Source organism: Coffea arabica, chromosome 11c (genome assembly GCF_036785885.1).
Source record: "Coffea arabica cultivar ET-39 chromosome 11c, Coffea Arabica ET-39 HiFi, whole genome shotgun sequence".
Taxonomy (NCBI): domain Eukaryota; kingdom Viridiplantae; phylum Streptophyta; class Magnoliopsida; order Gentianales; family Rubiaceae; genus Coffea; species Coffea arabica.
The window spans coordinates 28,139,346-28,159,070 of record NC_092330.1 but is presented as its reverse complement, the minus strand read 5'-3'; positions in this window follow the sequence as shown (position 1 = coordinate 28,159,070).

The following is a 19,725-nucleotide window of genomic DNA, read 5'->3' as shown; positions in this document are numbered from 1 at the left end:
AGCCCTCGCCGGCTCGATCCAATTGATTACCTATGGGGTTGAGCTTAGTAATACAGTAAGGCCGTTGGACATTCGTCCCAACGACACCAAATCAGTTTTCCATGAATGGAATTTAATATCTCATATAGCAAGTGCAGTATTTCAGTAAAACGGTAAACAGTCATGAATGGAATCACAAGGGGGTGAGGGCGGTCAAGTACACCCTCACCTCAATCATTTTCAATAGCCATATTAGCCGTCAAGGCATCAAATTCACATATACCAAAGCCACATTGTAAAATTTAAGTGAGTAGTATACTCACCAATCAATTAAGTGCTATTTCATGCACTTCCGTCAGGAGAATGTCGTGAACCACCGTCACGCCCTAGAACACGTAAGCAAGTACAATGAGACTCGATAACGAGTCATAAAGCAATGCCAATCACAACCCCAATAGGGTTTTGCAAACATATACCAGCATTATAGCAAACCAGAAAATCAGGAAATGTAACTCATTTGACCCAACAACAAAAACAGTTTTGGCCTCCTAATGCGGTAATGGCACAAAATGCGCTACGCTTATCGGATGAGGATGTAAAACCCACCATCTCGAAGCTAAAAGACAGGGCTACAACAATGTAGAAGGCCACTCAGTCCAAATCCTAGCACAACTAGGTCAAAAATGCAGAATACCAAACCAGAACCGTAATTGCAGGTTTACAAATCACACTATGCTGTAATTCATACAACTCAGTCTATACAGGTCCAAATGCATTGATTCCAAAGGCATATGGTAGCCAAGACATTCAGCTACATTTCATCAGAAGACACCAACACCCAAATCCAAAGAAATTCCAGTCAAAATAGCCAAATACAAGTGCAGTTCTCACATTCTGATCAACCCAGAATAGCAACAGTAAAAATGCCATATCTCACTCTACACTACTCCAAATGACCTGAAATTTTACAGGCACCTCAACCACATCAATACCTACAACGTTCATGTTTTGAGTAAAGGCCAATTCAGCCTCTAAACCTGAGATACAAAATCGGACAGAAAAGGGGGTTTTGAAACCCTAACATTTCACATTTCAATCCAAATCCAAAATTGGTTACAATTATCAACAATTCACTTCCACTAGAGTCATAACCCCTCATTATCAACCATCATAAACAACCACAACACCATGATCACATTAAACCAGAAAATTTCTCAAAAAAATAAAAATTTCACCAATTCATCACCAATCAAGAAATAATTCACATAATCCATCACTTTAGCCCACATTAGGCACAAATTAACCATCATTAAGTATAGGAGGAAGTTTAAGCATCACTTACCTAGTAAACAAGAGAGGGGAAGTTGTAGGACACCTTAGCTCTCCAAGAAAGCTTCACCAAATCACTCACTAGCACTAACTAAAGGGATTTTATGGAGTGAAATCAAGTTTAGTTGGTTGAGTTGTTGAATTGGAGCAAGATGAAATCAAAACTTGAAGAGGTTTTCTCCCTTCTTGAGCTCAAGGTGGCCGGCCAACAAGAGGTAAGAAATGGTAATTTTTTTGTGAATTTTAAAGATATTTAATCAAATGGGTCAAAAGTCAAAAAAAGTGGATAGTGCTTCATAAGTCAAATCCAATGATATAGTGACACTTGTCACTCTCATAAATGCAATCTTATCTTTTCTTTTCCTCTCACATCAATCACTTCACATTCTCTACTTATCTTTTAACACCCGATAAATTTTACACAGTATCCGAAACTTAACCTTATTGGCCGAATTTTTCCAAACTTTTCGCACTAGCGGGTCCCACGTCCAATATATATTCTTAATTTTCTAAAAACTCTCCAATATTAGAAAAATTATCTAAAAACTATAATTACTCATAAAATCCACCAAAAAAATATTCCTAAGCCAGAAAATGCAGAAAACATGCAATTAAGGGGAAATAAACCCTAGGAAAAATATTAGGAAAATACGGGTTCTCACAACTTGCACAGGGATGCGTTACTTGAAGTTTTGACTAAGACTCGGATTCCTAATGATATTTCGGTTGACAATTTCTCGCACATAGTCGAAAATGTATTGACTGCTAAACAAATCACTTTTTTTGCTGAACAACTGCCTGCAGCAGGAACTGGTCATAACAAAGTCTTATATGTAGCTGTGAGGTGCAATGAGAAAATGTTGCCTAAAGTACTGATCAACAATGGGTCTGCCCTCAATATTTGTCCTTGGAGCACTTTGGTGAAGTTAGGGTTGCAAGATGTCAAATTAAAACCCTTAGAAACCGTAGTTCGAGGATTCGATGGAGCCCAAAGGGAGTCCATAGGAGAAGTAAATTCGGTTGTCGAAATGGGGCCCGCTCAATTTCAGATAGCCTGCCAAATTATGCATTTTTTCAGTGTCTATAATGTTTTACTCGGGCGGCCATGGATTCATAGCTCTGGCACTGTGCCCTCTTTCTTGCATCAAGTATTGAAATTTGTAGTGAACGACTAGTTGATAACCATTTTTGCTGAAGAAGATTGCATTGTAATTGCCGATTCCGAGCCTGAGGAGGATGGTAACCGAAATGCTTCAGTGTCTTCTTATCGTACAACTGACATTGTCTCTGTGAGTTGGATAACAAGTGAGGCTTCAAAAGATGAAATGGTTTTGCCAGCGGCCAGTGTTATGATGGCCAAGGAAATGATTCGCGGAGGATATGAATTTGATAAGGGATTGGGACGCAATCTAAAAGGCATTCTGAAGCCTGTGAAACTCATCGAAAAGAAGGACCTATTTGGTTTGGGATTCCATCCGACTGCCAAAGATATAAAAGAGATGAAAGCACGCAAGAAGGCAGAAAAGGAAGGCAAGTTAGGTGCTTTAGACATTCCACCACTACGCTATACCTTTCCAAAGCCGGCTGAAGTTATTACATCTGAATTTAGCCCAATTGACGAAGTGGAGACAAGTCTGACTCATTTGTTTGTGGGAGCAATATCCGAAGACAGTCCGTCTGATGATGCCGAATTCCCAGACATTCCCCAAGGAGCTATACACAACTGGACCGCCGAGTGCTTTCCCGTGCAAAAAGAGTTTCGGTAAATCTACAGGGGGTTGTCATTACCAAAATTCATGAAAACTGTTTCTTGCATATGTAAATAGTTTAATGAAAGCATCTTTAGCAATTAAACTTTTGTCTTGTTTCACTTTGATTTGAAGCTTTATGAAAATGCACAAGTAGTTTTTATCACAATTGTTCGTTTACTTGTTTATTTACGTGTTTTATTTGCTTATTGTCTTGAATTTCTTAATTCTTTCAGATGGCCAAAAATAAAATTATTTGACCCTATGGATTTCACTGTTCTGGAATCCAATGATGACAATCTCTATATCACTCATGACTTGGAAATTATGCAATCTGAATTGCAAGACGAGAGTGATAATGAGGAGGTATATGATTTTTTCTCAAAAGATCTCGAACAATATGAGGAGAAACCTAAACAGAACCTAGAAGAAACAGAAATTGTCAATATTGGCACTGAAACTGAGGTTAAGGAGATACAAATCAGCATTCATTTGAACGAAAAGCAGAAAAAGGAGATGATTAAATTTTTGTCCATGTTTCAAGATGTATTTGCATGGTCTTATGACGATATGACTGGCATTTCGACTGATATAGTGGTGCACAGATTGCCTACAGACCCAACTTTCCCACCAGTGAAGCAAAAGTCTCGTAAATTCAAACCAGACATGAGTTTCAAAATAAAAGAGCAAATTGAAAAGCAGCTTAAGACTAATATTATCATTGTATCTCATTACCCTGTTTGGCTCTCAAATCCAGTCCTTGTTCCGAAGAAGAATGGAGAAGTACGAGTCTGTGTTGATTATAGGAACCTTAACAAAGCTAGTCCGAAAGATGACTTTCCTTTGCCAAATATCCATATCATTCTAGACAACACTGCTGGGCACGAAATTGAATTTTTTGGTGATTGTTTCGCTGGATATCATAAGATCTTAATGGCCGAAGAAGATAGGGAAAAAAGTGCTTTTATCACCCCTTGGGGCACATTCTGCTATCGAGTAATGCCGTTTGGTTTAAAGAATGCTGGATCTACTTATCAAAGGACCATGACTACCTTGTTTCATGATATGATCTACCAGGAGATGGAGGTTTATGTGGATGACATTATAATCAAATCCCGAAAAACAGAGGACCATTTGATTGATCTAAAAAAGTTGTTTGACAGGTTGCGGAAGTACAATTTGAAGCTAAATCCTGCGAAATGCGCCTTCGGAGCACCAGCTGGTAAACTGTTGGGATTTATTGTCAGCAAAAAGGGCATAGAGATAGACCCGGCAAAGATCAAGGCAATTCGAGACATGCCAGTGCCAAAAACGCAGAAAGATGTGAAAAGTTTCTTGGGGAAGATTAATTTCATTGGAAGATTCATTGCCCAATTAACCGCTACGTGCGAGCTACTATTCAAGTTGTTAAAAAAGAATATGCCATTGCATTGGAATGAAGAGTGCCAACAAGCTTTTAACAAGATTAAGAATTATTTGCTGCACCCTCCAGTCCTAGTGCCACCCAAACCGAGCCGGCCTTTGATCATGTACTTATCCGTGCTCGACGGAGCAGTAGGTTGTGTTCTGGGGCAACACGATAATTTCGGAAGGAAGGAGCAAGCCATCTACTATCTTAGTAAGAAATTCACCCAGTATGAGGCTAATTATTCATTCATTGAGAAAAGCTGCTGTGCATTGGCCTGAGCAGCTCAAAAGTTGAGACACTACCTGCTAAGTCACACCACATATCTCATATCCCGTTCTGATCTTCTGAAATATCTCTTGGAGAAGCCAATGCCAACTGGGCGTCAGGCCAAATGGCAGATGATCCTTTCAGAATTTGATATTGTTTTCACTTCGCAAAAGGCCGTCAAGGGACAAGCTATAGCCGATCATTTGGTAGAAAATCCAAACGGCGATGACTATCAACCGCTCCATACTTATTTCCCCGATGAGGAGGTTTTACTTGTTGGTGCTGCAAAAGATATGAGCGAGCGGTGCCCTGAGTGGAGGTTGTTTTTCGATGGTGTCGCTAATTCTTTCGGAGTTGGAATCGGAGCAGTTCTTGTGTCTCCAGAAGGGAAGCATTATCCTGGAGTGCTAAATTACGATTTGCCTGTACAAACAATATGGCCGAGTATGAAACCTGTATTTTTGGTCTTAAGATGGCTTTGGAAATGGAAGTTAAAGAGTTGATAACTTTCAGTAATTCAGATTTACTTGTGCACCAAACGTTGAAGCAATGGATAACCAAAGATTCCAAAATCTTGCCAAACCATTGTAATTTGCTCACTCTGGCTAGACAATTTCAAAGTTTGGAATTCAGACATCTTCCACGAGCCCGAAATGTATTTGCCGATGCCTTGGCCACCTTATCTTCTATGATACAATATCCGGACGAACTAGGAATCGAGCCAATCCGGATCCAACTTCAGGACAAGCCTGCTCATTGTTGGGTCGTAGACAAAACATCTGGCAATAGCCCTTGGTACAATGATATTAAGGAGTTCATCAAAATCGGGTCTTACCCTCCAGAAGCTACTGCAAATGACAAGGGTTTCTTGCGTAGAATGGTCTCGAAGTTTTTCTTAAATGGAGAGGTATTGTACAAAAGGACCTCAGATTTGAACCTCTTAAGGTGCATCGATGAAAATGAAGCTTAATACATGATGAAAGAGGTACATAGCGGTGTTTGTGGACCTCACATGAATGGACATTTGTTAGCCAAGAAAATCATGAGAACTGGGTACTTTTGGCTTACCATGGAGCGCGATTGCATAGATTTTGTCCGGAGATGTATTAAATGTCAAGTACATGGCGATGTTATACGCGCTCCTCCCACCGAATTGCATAGCATGATTGCCTCATGGCCCTGCTTAATTTGGGGTATGGACGTGATCGGCACAATTGACCTTCCTGCTTCAAATGGACATCGATTTATATTGGTGGCAATTAAGTACTTCACCAAATGGGTCGAAGCGGAATCATTCAAGCATGTGACAAAGAAAGTGGTGGCAAATTTCTTAAGAGATCACATCATATGCCGATTTGGGGTGCCAGAAACATTGATTATAGACAATGCCAAGAATCTCAACAATGACATGGTGGATAGGTTGTGCGAACAGTTCAAAATCAGATATCGTAACTCTGCCATCTATAGACCGCAGATGAACGGAGCCGTGGAGGCCGCAAACAAGAATTTGAAGAAGATCATTTGCAAGATGACTGAAAAGCATCGTGACTGGCATGAAAAACTTCCTTATGCACTAATGGCATATCGGACTTCTATCCAAACATCAATTGGGGCAACCCCCTACTCGCTCATGTATGGAATGGAAGCTGTGCTACCTGCCGAGGTTGAAATCCCTTCATTGCGTATTTTAATGGAGACCAAATTGGAAGAGGTTGATTGCATAAAACAGCGTTATGAACAACTGTCCTTGATTGATGAGAAACGGCTTAATGCTATTTGTCATGGCCAATGTTACCAAAAACGTATGGCCCGAGCCTACAACAAGAAAGTCCATCGGCGTACATTTGAGGAAGGCAACAAAGTACTTAAACGAATCTTGCCAGTGCAGGATGAGGCCAAAGGCAAATTTGCTCCAAATTAGCAAGGGTCATTCATTGTTCAAAAGGTATTACCTGGCGGAGCACTCATTTTGGTAGAGATGGATGGACAGACATTCCCTCAACCTATCAACTCAGACATGTGTAAGAAATTCTTTATTTGATTATGCAAATTTCTTTTAGGATATCACGCAAGGGACGAGACAAAAGTCAGGCCATTTTCCTTTCCAATCAAAACATTTCATCCCTAACTATCCCCTTTGAGCTATCAGAACAATAATTTTCATTTGACAGCCCCTGAGAATTGCAAACCCCATACTGGGCAAATTTATTTTGAAAGAGAGATGGAAAAGGAAGAACCCCACACTGGGGCAAATTTAGTTTTAAAAGAAAAATGCAAAAGTGAGAAAAATGCAATGAAAAATGCAAAGAGAGAAAAATCCACTCAAACTGGGGCAAATCTTCCTCAGTTTCATTCAAAATTGAAGATAGTTTCAAAGTGATGCAATCTCAGTTTATTTGACACCTCTCATCAAATTTTTTGGTTTCAAGCCTTAATTTTTTTTAAAACACCCCACCTGACCTCATTACAAAAGCCAAAAGTCCTGACTTTCGTCATTTGCTGTATTTCTATTAGGGATTTCGCTAATCAACTGGCAAGTGATGTCCGTAATGCCTTCACTTAAGCTTATAAGGGAATCGCGTTTTACTGATGCCAAAAATCTTCAACTCACACTCCTGAGTCGATCATGGTCGAGCTTTTCCATTGTTCCTTAGATGAAAACCCGAAAGGGCACCTCAAAAAAAGAAGAAAGAGAAAAAAAAACAAACAAAAACAAACAAAAAAAAAGAGAAGAAAAAAAAACAAGGGTGGGGGGCAACCTTGGTGAAAACCCGAAAGGGCGCCAAGGTAGGGTTCTGCAATGAGTGAACACGAGGAGGAACAGCTGGTGACTTGGTTCATTTAGATTTCTTCTCATTTTTGTAACACTTCTGCCAATGTTGAATTCTAGAACAAAGATATCCAGAGTTTTAAATATGACATCTGTTGGCCGAAAGCTGTGTCACTTTGTAAAAAATACTCTTTTGCAAATACATTCTTAGGAAGCTCATTTTTTCCAAATTGCTTGCATTCATGGCATTTTATAGGCCTTAAGCACAGATGGTTATGTTTGCATTCTTGTGCCTATTCATTCCTGCATGACATGTGAATTTTCTTGCATACTTCATTTTTTTTACCATTGAATTTTGGTGAATAACAATCCCCGTGGTTGAATTCTAGAACAAAGATATCCAGAGTTTTAAATATGACATCTGTTGGCCGAAAGCTGTGTCACTTTGTAAAAAATACTCTTTTGCAAATACATTCTTAGGAAGCTCATTTTTTCCAAATTGCTTGCATTCATGGCATTTTACAGGCCTTAAGCACAGATGGTTATGTTTGCATTCTTGTGCCTATTCATTCCTGCATGACATGTGAATTTTCTTGCATACTTCATTTTTTTTATCATTGAATTTTGGTGAATAACAATCCCCGTGGTTCATTTCAAAAGCATGCTTGGATTCAGTTATCTTTTGGGTACAGTTAAGAATCAGCAAAGCCGGCTACACAGGCTTCACAATACGGCAAAACACATATTTGGTCAGTTTGAAAATCGGAAAAGTTTTGGAGTGAGAAATCCAACTCAATCAGATGCCGTAGCGAAAGTTGGCGAAGAAGGAAAAGGAAAAGGAGGAAAAAAAACTCATGTTTACACGATTTTCAAAGGAAAACGGATCAAATGATGGTGGCAATTTCTTTGTTTTTTCTCTTTTGTAGAAAATTGCATGCATAGATGAAAGCAATCACACCTCACACTGGAATCGGTGTCGAAAAAAGTTTTCCAGTGAACAAAGGCGAATCGAAAATACTGCAAGCAAAATTGATTAAAAGGTACAACAACATGGCAATGCATAATCAACCATCAACTCAGAGGCAAAAACTTAACCTCTACTAAAAATTTTGGGCTATTGTCAGGTAAGTACACTGGAATTTCCTGATTTTAAATTTCTTGTTTTGGGTTAGTCCCGATTTTAAATTTCTTGCCCCGGGTCAGTCCCGTTTAAATTTCTTGTTCAGGTCAGTCCCGTTTAAATTTCTTATTTGGGTCAGTCCCATTTTAAATTGTTTGTTCGGGTCAGTCCCGTTTTAATTTCTTGTTTGGGTCAGTCCCATTTTAAAATTTTGTAAAAGGGGTCAGCCCCCATTTCTAAGGCGTCCATCGTTCGAGTCATTCACAGCCGAATAACACAGGTGTTGTATTTGGTGTCTACTTTTTTGTCTCAAGTTTTTCTAAAACTCAGACAAAGAAGGGCAAACTGTAGACACCAAATTTTTAATGTAGTTTTATTTACTATTATTTTTTGTTTTTTATGTTAATTTTTATTTATTTTAGTCTTTTATTTTATTTTAGCATAGAATTTATCGAAAAAAAAGAGAGAGAAAATCATTCACAAAAATTTGCTTTATTTATTTTAAATTCAAGTTTATTGTTATTTATTTAAAAAAAAAGGAAAATCAACACAAAAAAAAGAAAAAAAAGAAGCAAGCTCATGCACCTGAGCTACACAGGATCCGTGCCCATTTTTTCATATAACATTTCAAGCAGAAAATGAGAAATGAAAAAAAAGATCAGGAAGGCACCGCAACTCCTTGTTTTTTGTTCACCGTCGGATAATCCATAAAACTAATGATTTGGCTACCATCAGAACCCTTGAGAGAAGGGTTTAGTGTTATTGTTTGTTATAAGAGAGAGAGAGAGGAAGAGTGACGGCTAGGGCTAAAAAAGAAAGCAACGAAGCAAGGAAACTTGGGGAGGCGGCGAAAGGAGCCAGAAAAAGAAAAAGCAAAGGAAAACAGGAAAAAGGGGCAGCGGCTAGGAAGAACTGAAAAACAGGAGGAAGAAAGAAAAGCTACGGGCGGACTGGGAAGAAAGGCAAAGGGAAAAAGGAAAGGAAGCCGACCATCTGCTTTCGCTCATCCGAACCCAATCCAAAAATCTTCCTTAGGTATCTTTTTGAACTGATTTCTTAGCCCTTTCCGTTTTTCTTCGTGGCTGAGCTGTGTTCTTGCATCCTTTCTTTTTTTTTTTTTTGTTTGGGTCACTGCTGACGCTTGTAGTTGTTCGCTATGTTATGTGTTTTTGTTCATCTCTATTGCTTTAATTTTGTAATAAAAGTGTAATCTTTGATTTGGTGGCTGATTGGGATTGGATCCTTATGGGTCGAACAAGTTGCTATCAGATAAGATTGGTTAAGCTGTCAAAGTTTTCAGAATATGGTTAGAGTTGCATGTTTTCTCCGGATTCTGGTGCTTAAATCCAAAGGTTTTATGTTGTGAGTTAAAAATAATGCTTGGTAATATGGTTGCATGGGTCAGATTTCGATTGGTTGAAGTTTTGTGCATAAAAATCTACTACTGCAACAAGCTTAGAGTTCTCGGCTTGTTGCAGCAGTGCGGAAATTTCGCTTAAGGGTTGCCGTAAACCCAAAGCGTTAAATGTGCAGAAGTTCCTTTAGTTGCGGTAAAAGATGGCTGTTAATACTTTCTTTACTCTGAATCTTTGTTGTGTTCAAGCTTTGGTCTTAGGATATTTTCCTGAAGGCTTAGTTTGGTTTCTTTGAAGGTTTGGGTTTTAGGATGTCTCATGGTCAGGGTTGTTAGTTTTTAGCTGATCGTGATATTAGTTAAATGGGGAATTGTATTATGGGTTGTTTGCTTGAATTCATGGCTAGTGTTCGCATGATGAACAAACCTAACCCAGAAAGATAACATGAAAGTTCCGGCAAAGTTTATTTGCTGATGTCTCATCAATTCCTGCCGCCTCCCTTTTGTTGTTGTTTGTGTAGTTTGATGTCTGGTTTTCAGCAGTAAAAGGTTAAGTTGCGCATTTTTGCTAGCTTGGGATTCATTTGCATGATGTATGTGATCAATAAGAAAAAGGGAAAACTTCTGCGCCAAAGATATGCATGCCGCAAGTTTCTTTTTTTTTTTTTCATTTTTGCTGCAATCTTTCATACCTGTTGCAGCCGTGACTTGTTCTTTTTTTTTTTTTTAACTCTTAATGGTTCTCACCAGAGTCTGAGTTCACGTTTGATTAATTCTGGTTTTAATTTCGCATTACTTCGGTCATGCATGGCTGCTTTCCCAGTCTCTTGTGCCTTTAGTTCTTTCCCACATTGTATGATTCTATCCCTGAAGTTTAATTTACCAAGGTTGGGAAATTTGGTTCATGTTCTTGTTGCTAGGGGGTGGGATTGTTGCTCCTATCAAAATGGTAGGGTATAGTTCTCTTGGTTTCCTTGTTGCGCGACAGATTTGCATGATGAATAGCTGAAAGATGTAGAAATTTTGTGAGCATGAACTGCAGAAAGTTTCGTGAGTTGTTTCAAGCCTTGGTTGTAGAAACAATGTTTCGTAGCTTTGCATGCATCCTGCATGGAAGCTTCCCAAAATTGCACTTTACTCCCCTTAGTTTCTATCTATGCTACAAAGGCCCAATTATGTGCTATTTTCTTGCAATTAGGTCCTAAAGTAATTGCAATTTCAACCATTACTTAACCCTTTCTTTGCTCTTGGACCCTTGAAGTTTCCAAAATATTTTAATTGGGCTTGGGCGATTGGTTAATATTTGCAGTTGGATCCTTGGTAGTTTTTTCTATTTTAGAAATTTGATCAATAACTTACTTTTCTGGAAATTATGCATTATTTGATTTCATTTAAGTCGCAATTGGGAGGGATTTGGTGATTTTGTTTACATTTTACTATTTAATTGGTGCCTTGACTCTTTTATTGTTTTGAAGCTAATCTTTCTTTCATTTGATTACCATTGCAAGGGAGGTAACCTCTATCCCTTTACTTTTACTTTCTCCAACGTGCTCCTACATGTTTTGTGTGAATATGCATGCATTCGCTTTTCATTTTATTTTTTTTAATTGCCTGTTTCGCTTTCTTTTTATTATTTCGCCTTCTTTAATTGGCAAGTCATTTGAGGGCGTTCGAACCCCAATTTGTAATCGCTAGGTTTTGGCGCCTCTCTTGAAGACATGTTTTAACTAGTCAATGTAATAGTTAGAATTTACTTTTATAAGTCTTCTCCCTGTAGATTGTAGTAGGCATCCCCTTTTTGTAATAGATAGGGGTTTGTGCTATGTGTTTGTATGTGCCTATATGCCTATATGTTTAATCGCTTTCCCTAGGACTCTGCATATAGACAAGCATGCTTATGTGTTACGTGCTATGTGAAACTATGTGTTTTGCATGCCTATTTGCTTTTAGTATTATATTTGATTATGTGGATGGAATGTACGTTACCGTGGCTAGTCCAATGCTAGTCATGGTCTTTCCTTCGAACTCTTACAAGTCCAATGCTTGTGAGAGAACGTTAGTTAAGGGTTAGTCCAACGCTAGACCCTTAGGAACCCTCCGCACGTTAGATCATGATTGTGTGATAAAATCACTTCATGCATATTTTCACTTTATCATTTTTTGCATGACATCCCTCCTTATACGTATATCCCTTCCCCCATATTTTTCCTTATATGTATATTATTTACCCATTTTGTATGAAACATGACATTAGACTTGCATTTCATCTAAGTATTAGACCTAGGTTAGTACATTTGCTTGATTAGATTAGAAAAAACCCATTGAATATGGGATATAAACGAGTTTGGCCTTCAGCCTTAGCACGTTTGTGTAGACACCAAATTTTTTATTTTTTTTACCTTTATTTGTTTGATTGATTTAATCTTAATTTTATTTGTTTCAATTCTAGGGTTTTTATTTTATTTTGTTTTTTTTTTATTTTGGTTTTCATATCAAAAATCATGAAACAAAAAGGAAAAAAAGAAGAAACAAATTAAGGGGGGCCAAGAAAGAAAAAGGCCGAGAGAGGCTCTCGGTTGAAAAAGACAGAACAAAAAGAAAAAACAAAGAAAGAGGACGGCTAGGTTGAGAAGAGAGGAGGGAGTTTCGCCGGCAAAAAGAAAAACCACGGAGCAGCTGGAAAGGAAAGAATGGAGGGGCCGACTGAAAGGAAGAAAAACAGAGGCAGAGGAGAGCAAGAACCGGAATCACCACTGCCAAATTGATCACCACCTCAACCGTTGCCACCACTCTCTCGTCACCTTCTGTCCTCAAAATTCCCTCCAATTTCCCTAAACAACTCCTCCATAAAACCCCTCATTTCCCATTCTGTTCTTCCCCTTTTCCAACAAAAGCTCTCTGCCACCGCCCTGGAACACACACAGTTCCACGATACAAAGTGTTTCAATGGCAACGTCATTTGAAGACGACTCAACGGGTCAACCCAAGGACGATTCCCTCAAATCCACAGCTCCTGCCCGCACCGAACCTGACAAAGACAACGACAACGACAACGATATCCAGGAAGAGGGCGATGACGGGGAAAAATGAGAAGAATCGCGGCTGAGAAAGGGAAACAGAGCAAAGAAGACAACCGGAACCGCTGCCATCCCGTCGGAATCTGCCGTCGCCGTCGCTCGAGCCAAAGCATTGTAAGTTGACCTTATTTTGCTGTTTTTTTCCCTTCTTTGAATTCCAGTTCCTCCCCAAGCTTCGAGCACGTCTGCTGTGGCTGTGTTCTTGCAATTGTCCCGCCGATTGTTCAAGACTTTTTTAGCATGCGTATGTTTTATGTATTGATTGGACTATAATTTCTTCTTGTTATGATAGTTTTGGGCCGGTTGTAACATGAATTGAACAGAGATTTGTTGGAATTTTTTCATGCCCATTCATTGTTTGTTAAAATGCCTGATTGAAATTTCTGATTCAAAGGTGTTTGTCTGTATTTCCGTGTGAGGAAACTGGCCAAGTCGCCCAATTCCTTTTCTCACGTTTGAGAATTTTTGATGCTTTGCTGCCTTACAATTTCTGCTATTCCTTTCGTTTCCATCGTATGAATTTGAATTAAGGTTGGGAGGGGAAATTCTTGCGGGTTTCATTGTCTCGATTACGAATGATTGGAATTGAAGCTAAATTTTGATGTTGCTGATCGAAAGAAAGCTGAAATGTTAATGGTGCTTGGACCGTTTGGGGAAGATGATTATTTGACTAGATTTATAATTTTAGTCCCGAAGTTTGCCCTTTCTCTGTGATTTATTCCCCAAAGTTTTAAGACTTTATAATTGGACCCCAAATCTTTCATAATTCTTTCAATCAAGTCCCTGTTGTTATTGCATTGGAACCCCTCAAGTTACCCCTTTGTTCTGATATGACCTGGAAAATTGGAAAAAGTGAACTCGTTTCTTCCTTTTAAATCTTAATCATCTTTTAATATGCATAAGTAGTCTTTTAGCTTGATTATTCCTTGTCTTTTAAATCATAATTGTGGCTTGATAATTTTTTTTGGGGATTTTATTATGTTGGGTTTAATCAAACAAGTGATTTGGGTTAAGAGGTTATGTGGTGTTTGGGTCTAAGAAAGTGGTTTAGTTTATTTTTTGTTTGGGTTTTTGGCTTGGGCCAGAAGATCAAGGCCCATTTGTTTGGTTGGCTAATTTTGGGCCAAAATAGTGGACTGGCTTATTCCTTTTGCTTTAAGTTTTGACTGGGCTAGGAGGGTCTCAGGCCCAAACCAATAAGAAATGGCCAATGGCTTGGTCCATTAAGAAACCAGAAAACAATTTTGCAAATCAGTCCCTGAGTTTCTCTTTAACTGTACTGTGGCCCTAGACTTTTTCAACGGTTTTCAATTGGGTCCTTAACTTAATTGCAAATGAGCCCCTAAACTTTATTTTTCTTCAATTTTGACCCCAAAGCTTTGTTAATTTTTGCAATCAAATCCGTTCTTCTTGTGACTGCTTAAATGTGGGTTGTCTACATGATTTAATTGATTCAATTTCGTGTTTATTTTTATCTTTTTGTGATTATTTCTTGATTAAAGTGATGCCTTGACTCTTTTATTATTTTGGAGGATAAATAAGTGACTTCACCCCACTAGAGTTCCATTGCAAGGGAGGTAACTTCTATATTCTTGAGTTATTTTTCCTATGTGCTCCTACGTGTTATGTGAATATACATGTCTACTTTGCTTTTGCTAGCCTTTCTTTAATTTCTCTTATTTATGTCATTTACTTTTGCTTTTTATTTAACTTATTCTTTATGGGGTATGTGTACACCTCTTGGCTTGTAATAGTTAGGGATTTAATTATTTTATTCCTTTACCCCCTTTTAGATTGTAGTAGGGCATTCCCTTTTGTAATAGATAGGGCTTGGAGGAGCATTCAATGAAGACCTATCGAAGTCATGTGCCTAGCTAACAAATGTAACAGTTAGGGCTTTAATTGTCCTATGTGTCTTGCATGCTTAGGTACTACGTGTTAATTTGCTTTGTTAGGGCCTTGCATCTAGTCGAGCATGCTAAATGTTATGTGCTATGTGTTTATAAGTGTTTGGCATGTCTACTCGCTTTCCATAGCCTGAATGAATGTGATGGATGAATGTACGTTTCCACTAGTCCAATACTAGTCGGAATTCATAGAATGGGCTAGTCCAACACTAGACCCTTAGGGATTTCCCCTCGTTAGTACATGTTTGCATGTTCATTACATGTCATGCATTCTATTTAGTTTTATCATTTTGCATGCCCCTCGAACCCCTTTTCCCTCCATTTTAGGATTTTTGCATTTCATGCTAGTTATAGGGTTCATTTGCTTGAGAGTCCCCTTAAATATGGGATATAGACGAGTGTGACTTTTTCTAAACCTTAGCACGCTTGTATTCCCTCTATAAAAAGGGCAAATTGAGTCACGATTTAGGTCTCCTCGTACCCAATATGCATGAATTCCCTAGGCTCATGCATTTTTAAATCCACTCTACCATTTTTTACCCTCATCACACTTTCATTTTTCCTCCCATTTTGCACACGTGCACCTTTATGTTTCTTCACTTGCACACGAACACTTTTATCATCACTTGCACACATGCACTTCATATTATCATTTTACATACCGTACCTTGCCCACTCACGTGCACATTTTCATTTACATATTTATTGTTTTTATTACTTTTTCAAACTCATGTCCTCACATTGCATACATGCATTCCATTCATTTGCATCCCACTCGCATTATTCGTGACTTCTTCAAAGGATCGTTATTGGGTTTCACAATTAATGTGATTGGCACCACTCAACTTTTGAAGAGAAATTTTTTCCAATACCCCTAGGTCTAGGGTTTGCATTCATGTAGTGCATCCAAATGTAATAAATTCTTTGGTTAAAACAAGAAAATCTTTGATTAAATCACGCAACTAGCCTTGACTAGGTCGAATGGGTGCCTTGGATTTCTATCCTTGCCTTCCCCTTCGTCAAATGTGACTCCCGAACCTTTTTCGTTGGTTTACGTGGACTAGAAGTCGTTTAAAAGAGGTTTCTTACTACTTTTTCCTATTTTTCTTTAAAAATTCATTTTTAGGTGACTTGGTACACCTTAACTCATTACCAAGTGGCGACTCCGATTTTGATTTCAAAAACCCTTTTTAAACTACATTTTGGGTCAAATCGTCGCATTCTCAAACCCCCATTTAGACCCATTTTTTTAAATCAAAAATCATTTTCCAATAAAAATTTTTTCAAAAAAATACATTTTTAAAACCATTTATTTATTTATCAAAAAATGGGACGCGACAGTTGGCGACTCCACTGGGGAATTTCGAGAGTCCGAGCAAATTTGATTTAATCAATCTTTTTCTTCTTTTAACATTTTCATATATCACATTTGGGTGTTTTAGCGTTGCATTTTTTCCTTTTTAGGATTTTTGCATTTCATGCGTGTCCAATTACTCCTTCGCTCACGAATGTATGATTGGTTGATTAGATGTATGTTTACTTATTTATCTCGCGCTTGCATTGCATTTTGGGTGGGGGACATACCCTAGAGCCTCGCGTTGGTTCTTGATCCCTCCCCTCCAAACGAGCACTAGCATACGTGCATACGCTTTAACTTTTTCACCCATTTATTTTCTTTTAGTGGCTTGTCACGCCACTCCACCCTATTAGGATTTTAGGCGACCCACTTGGACATGTGATCGTGACACGACGTGTGCGTAGCATGATTCGAGGGGTCACTTAATCTTCCGCTTTAAGCTTTGGGTTAATAGCCTTTAGCTTTTAGTCGAAAATTGAGGATTTTTTGATAGATTCACTCAGACATGTGGCCGTGACACGACGTGTGCGTAGCAATGTCTGGGGAATCGCTCGAGCCACCGACAAAGAACCTTGGGATTGATGACCTTTGGTTTCTAAGTCTGAAGGCTCGGGGATCTATGACCTTATCGAGTTTAGATGCATTAGTGAGCCCCAACCTCATGCATCCATTTTAGAATTGCCTAGGGTAGAGTCGACCTTACCCTATTAGGGACACTATTCACGAGGGGAGGGGTCCTAACCCTTTTTCCTTATCTATCTTTGTTGCTTTTTATTATTGACCAACATGTTATGTGATTATGTGTTGAACTAACTTTCCTTGTCTTTTGTCTTTTGCATTCACAAACGTTAGGAAATAAGAGGTCTGGCATGACCTTCTTTTAGGGCCTACCCGTGTAGATAAGATATTGCACGTTTAAAAGTTTTGGTATATTTCATTCATAGGTTAATAATGTCATATCATTTTAGGCCTACCCTGACAAATAAAGGGTTCTTTAGGTCACGTCTGATTTCAAATTATTTTTCCCTGCTTTGATAAGAATTGCATCATGCATAAGCCTTAGAAAGGGAATGCCACTTAGGGAATCCCATATTAGGGACAAGCCAACCTTAATCCCATTGGTATTTAACCCAATTTTTGAGATTTGCATGTTTAAATTCCTGTTAACCTGAGAAATGGGACCTGTAGGTAAGGTATTTGACCCCGGTTTTGGTTTCTAGATGGAAAGTCCTCGCCGAGTGCAACAGATGTTAGTAGTGCCGCCGGAGGTACAAAGATGGCCCACGTTACTTTCACCCAGTGAGCTTAACCAAATAGCCGATCGATTAGGACACATCGGGGATTTCAAGGACATTAAATCTGATGGCTACTTGGTAGAAGCCTTGGTGCATTTGTGGGATTCCACTTGTTCCGCATTTAGACTTGGTGAAAAGGAAATGACCATAACAATTGAAGAGGTTGCCGGATTTCTTAATTTGCCAATTCAGGGAGCTGCCGTGATATTTCCACTAGCATCTAACAAAGCCGAATTTTGTCGTTTCACTGGATTAAAGGAATCAGTAATTCAAGGGTCGGACCGAAATATAGAGGCAAAGTTCTTATATGATCGATTCGCATTAAGGGATGGTTTTGAAAGGCACCGGGGCGATTTCTTGTTTACTTCCAAGGAAATATGGGAATGAAAGAGAGTTTGGGTATATGGATTGGTCATGGCTGGAACCTACTTTTTCCCTAGGAAAGACAAAAAGATAGCCTTCAAGCTCACTAAAATCTTGTATGACTTGTTTCTAGGAATAAATGATAAACGGTGTTCTATTGTCCCAACTATTTTGGCCGACATCTTCGTAGCTTGCACTACCTGTCAGAGAGGGGAAAAGTTCTTTTGTGGTTCGAATTTGATTTTACATGTGTGGGGGATGGAGCACTTCATGAGACGACCGTCTATTCCCGAGAGTCTACCAATGGCTGGATATAACTGGGTAATCACACATCACAAGAGGATCAATAGCAGTAGTTTGCCGTGTAATGCATCCGAGTTTGTGCACTTTTTGACAAATGTGACTAATCAAAATGTGAGATGGGTATTGGATTGGACCAATTGTGTCAAGCCAGTTCTTCGCACCAAGGCATCCGAGCTTGTTCCTTTATTGGGTACTCAGGGTATCATGGCATACAATCCAAGAAGGTTCCTCCGACAATTAGGGCGAGTTCAAGATGTGCCATCTGCAGTTGAACTGACTACATTCACAATCATTTTCGACAAAGGGATATGTCCGAGAGAAATTCCAATGAAGATCCTTCTTAATGAGGCCTGGGAGACGTTATCCGATGACAAACGCGTCAAGTACGTTTCGGAACTCAAACAAAGGGGATTGACCACTCCGCAATACGAAAACTGGGTAAGAGGATCCGTTGCACAAGAAACACAAGACGAGCCAGCTGAGGAGGTGAAAAGGTTAAAGGCCATTTTCGAAGCAAAAGATAGGGAAATTCTGCAGTTAAGTAAGTCTGCCGAAGCATACAAAGGGATGGCCGAGCAAAATAAGCAATTGTATGAAAATGAACGAGGAAAGCGTCAAGAGCTGAAAAGGAAATGTGCAGAATTATATGACCAAACTGAATGTGTTAGAATTCCATATGCTAGGGAAACAAAGGACTCTGTATTAGATAGGTTCAGAAGTTTTGGCAATCTTGTACGGAATCGTCTTCATGACATGATGTAAATATTGACAAGTTTATCAATGAAAATGATTTTTCTTTTGCCCTCATTTGGAATTGTTGTCAAAAACAGGTTTGTGTTACGGGTCCCATTTCGAATGTATTGCATCATGCTAGGCCTACCCTTGGCACAAAAAGGGTTCCCCCCATAGGACATGCATCCGAATTATTCGAATAGTTACTAACTCATGTCTTTTTCTTTTTCTCTTTTTGAATAAATTGCAGAAATTCAGTAACCATTGGTTTATCTAAAGAAGTCTTTTGCATTCTCAGGTAAATTTTCAAAATAGCTTTTCGGAAAAACCCCATTATTACGCGATCCCGAAGTAGAGCCCAAAGGAATCGTGTAGACATGAGTACTCAACCAGAATCATCCGATAAGGCCGTTTCAACTACCCAACCAAAGGCCGCAAGTCCTGGGGTTCAGTTGACAGAGTTACTCACAAAATTTGGGGAAATGGCGTCAGAAATGGCCGCTAATAAGAAGTTGATTGACGAGCTCGGTAGTAGCGGAGTGCAACCTGAGCTTGTACCCACTACACAACCACAATCCGAACCATTTGTTATTCCTCCATTTCAAACCACGTTTGAGGGAACTTTCAACCCGCAATATGCTTATACTCAAAATCCTCCTTTCTATCCTCCTTATGGGCAAGGATTTCAGCCTCAAGGCGATCCAAACATGCATCTG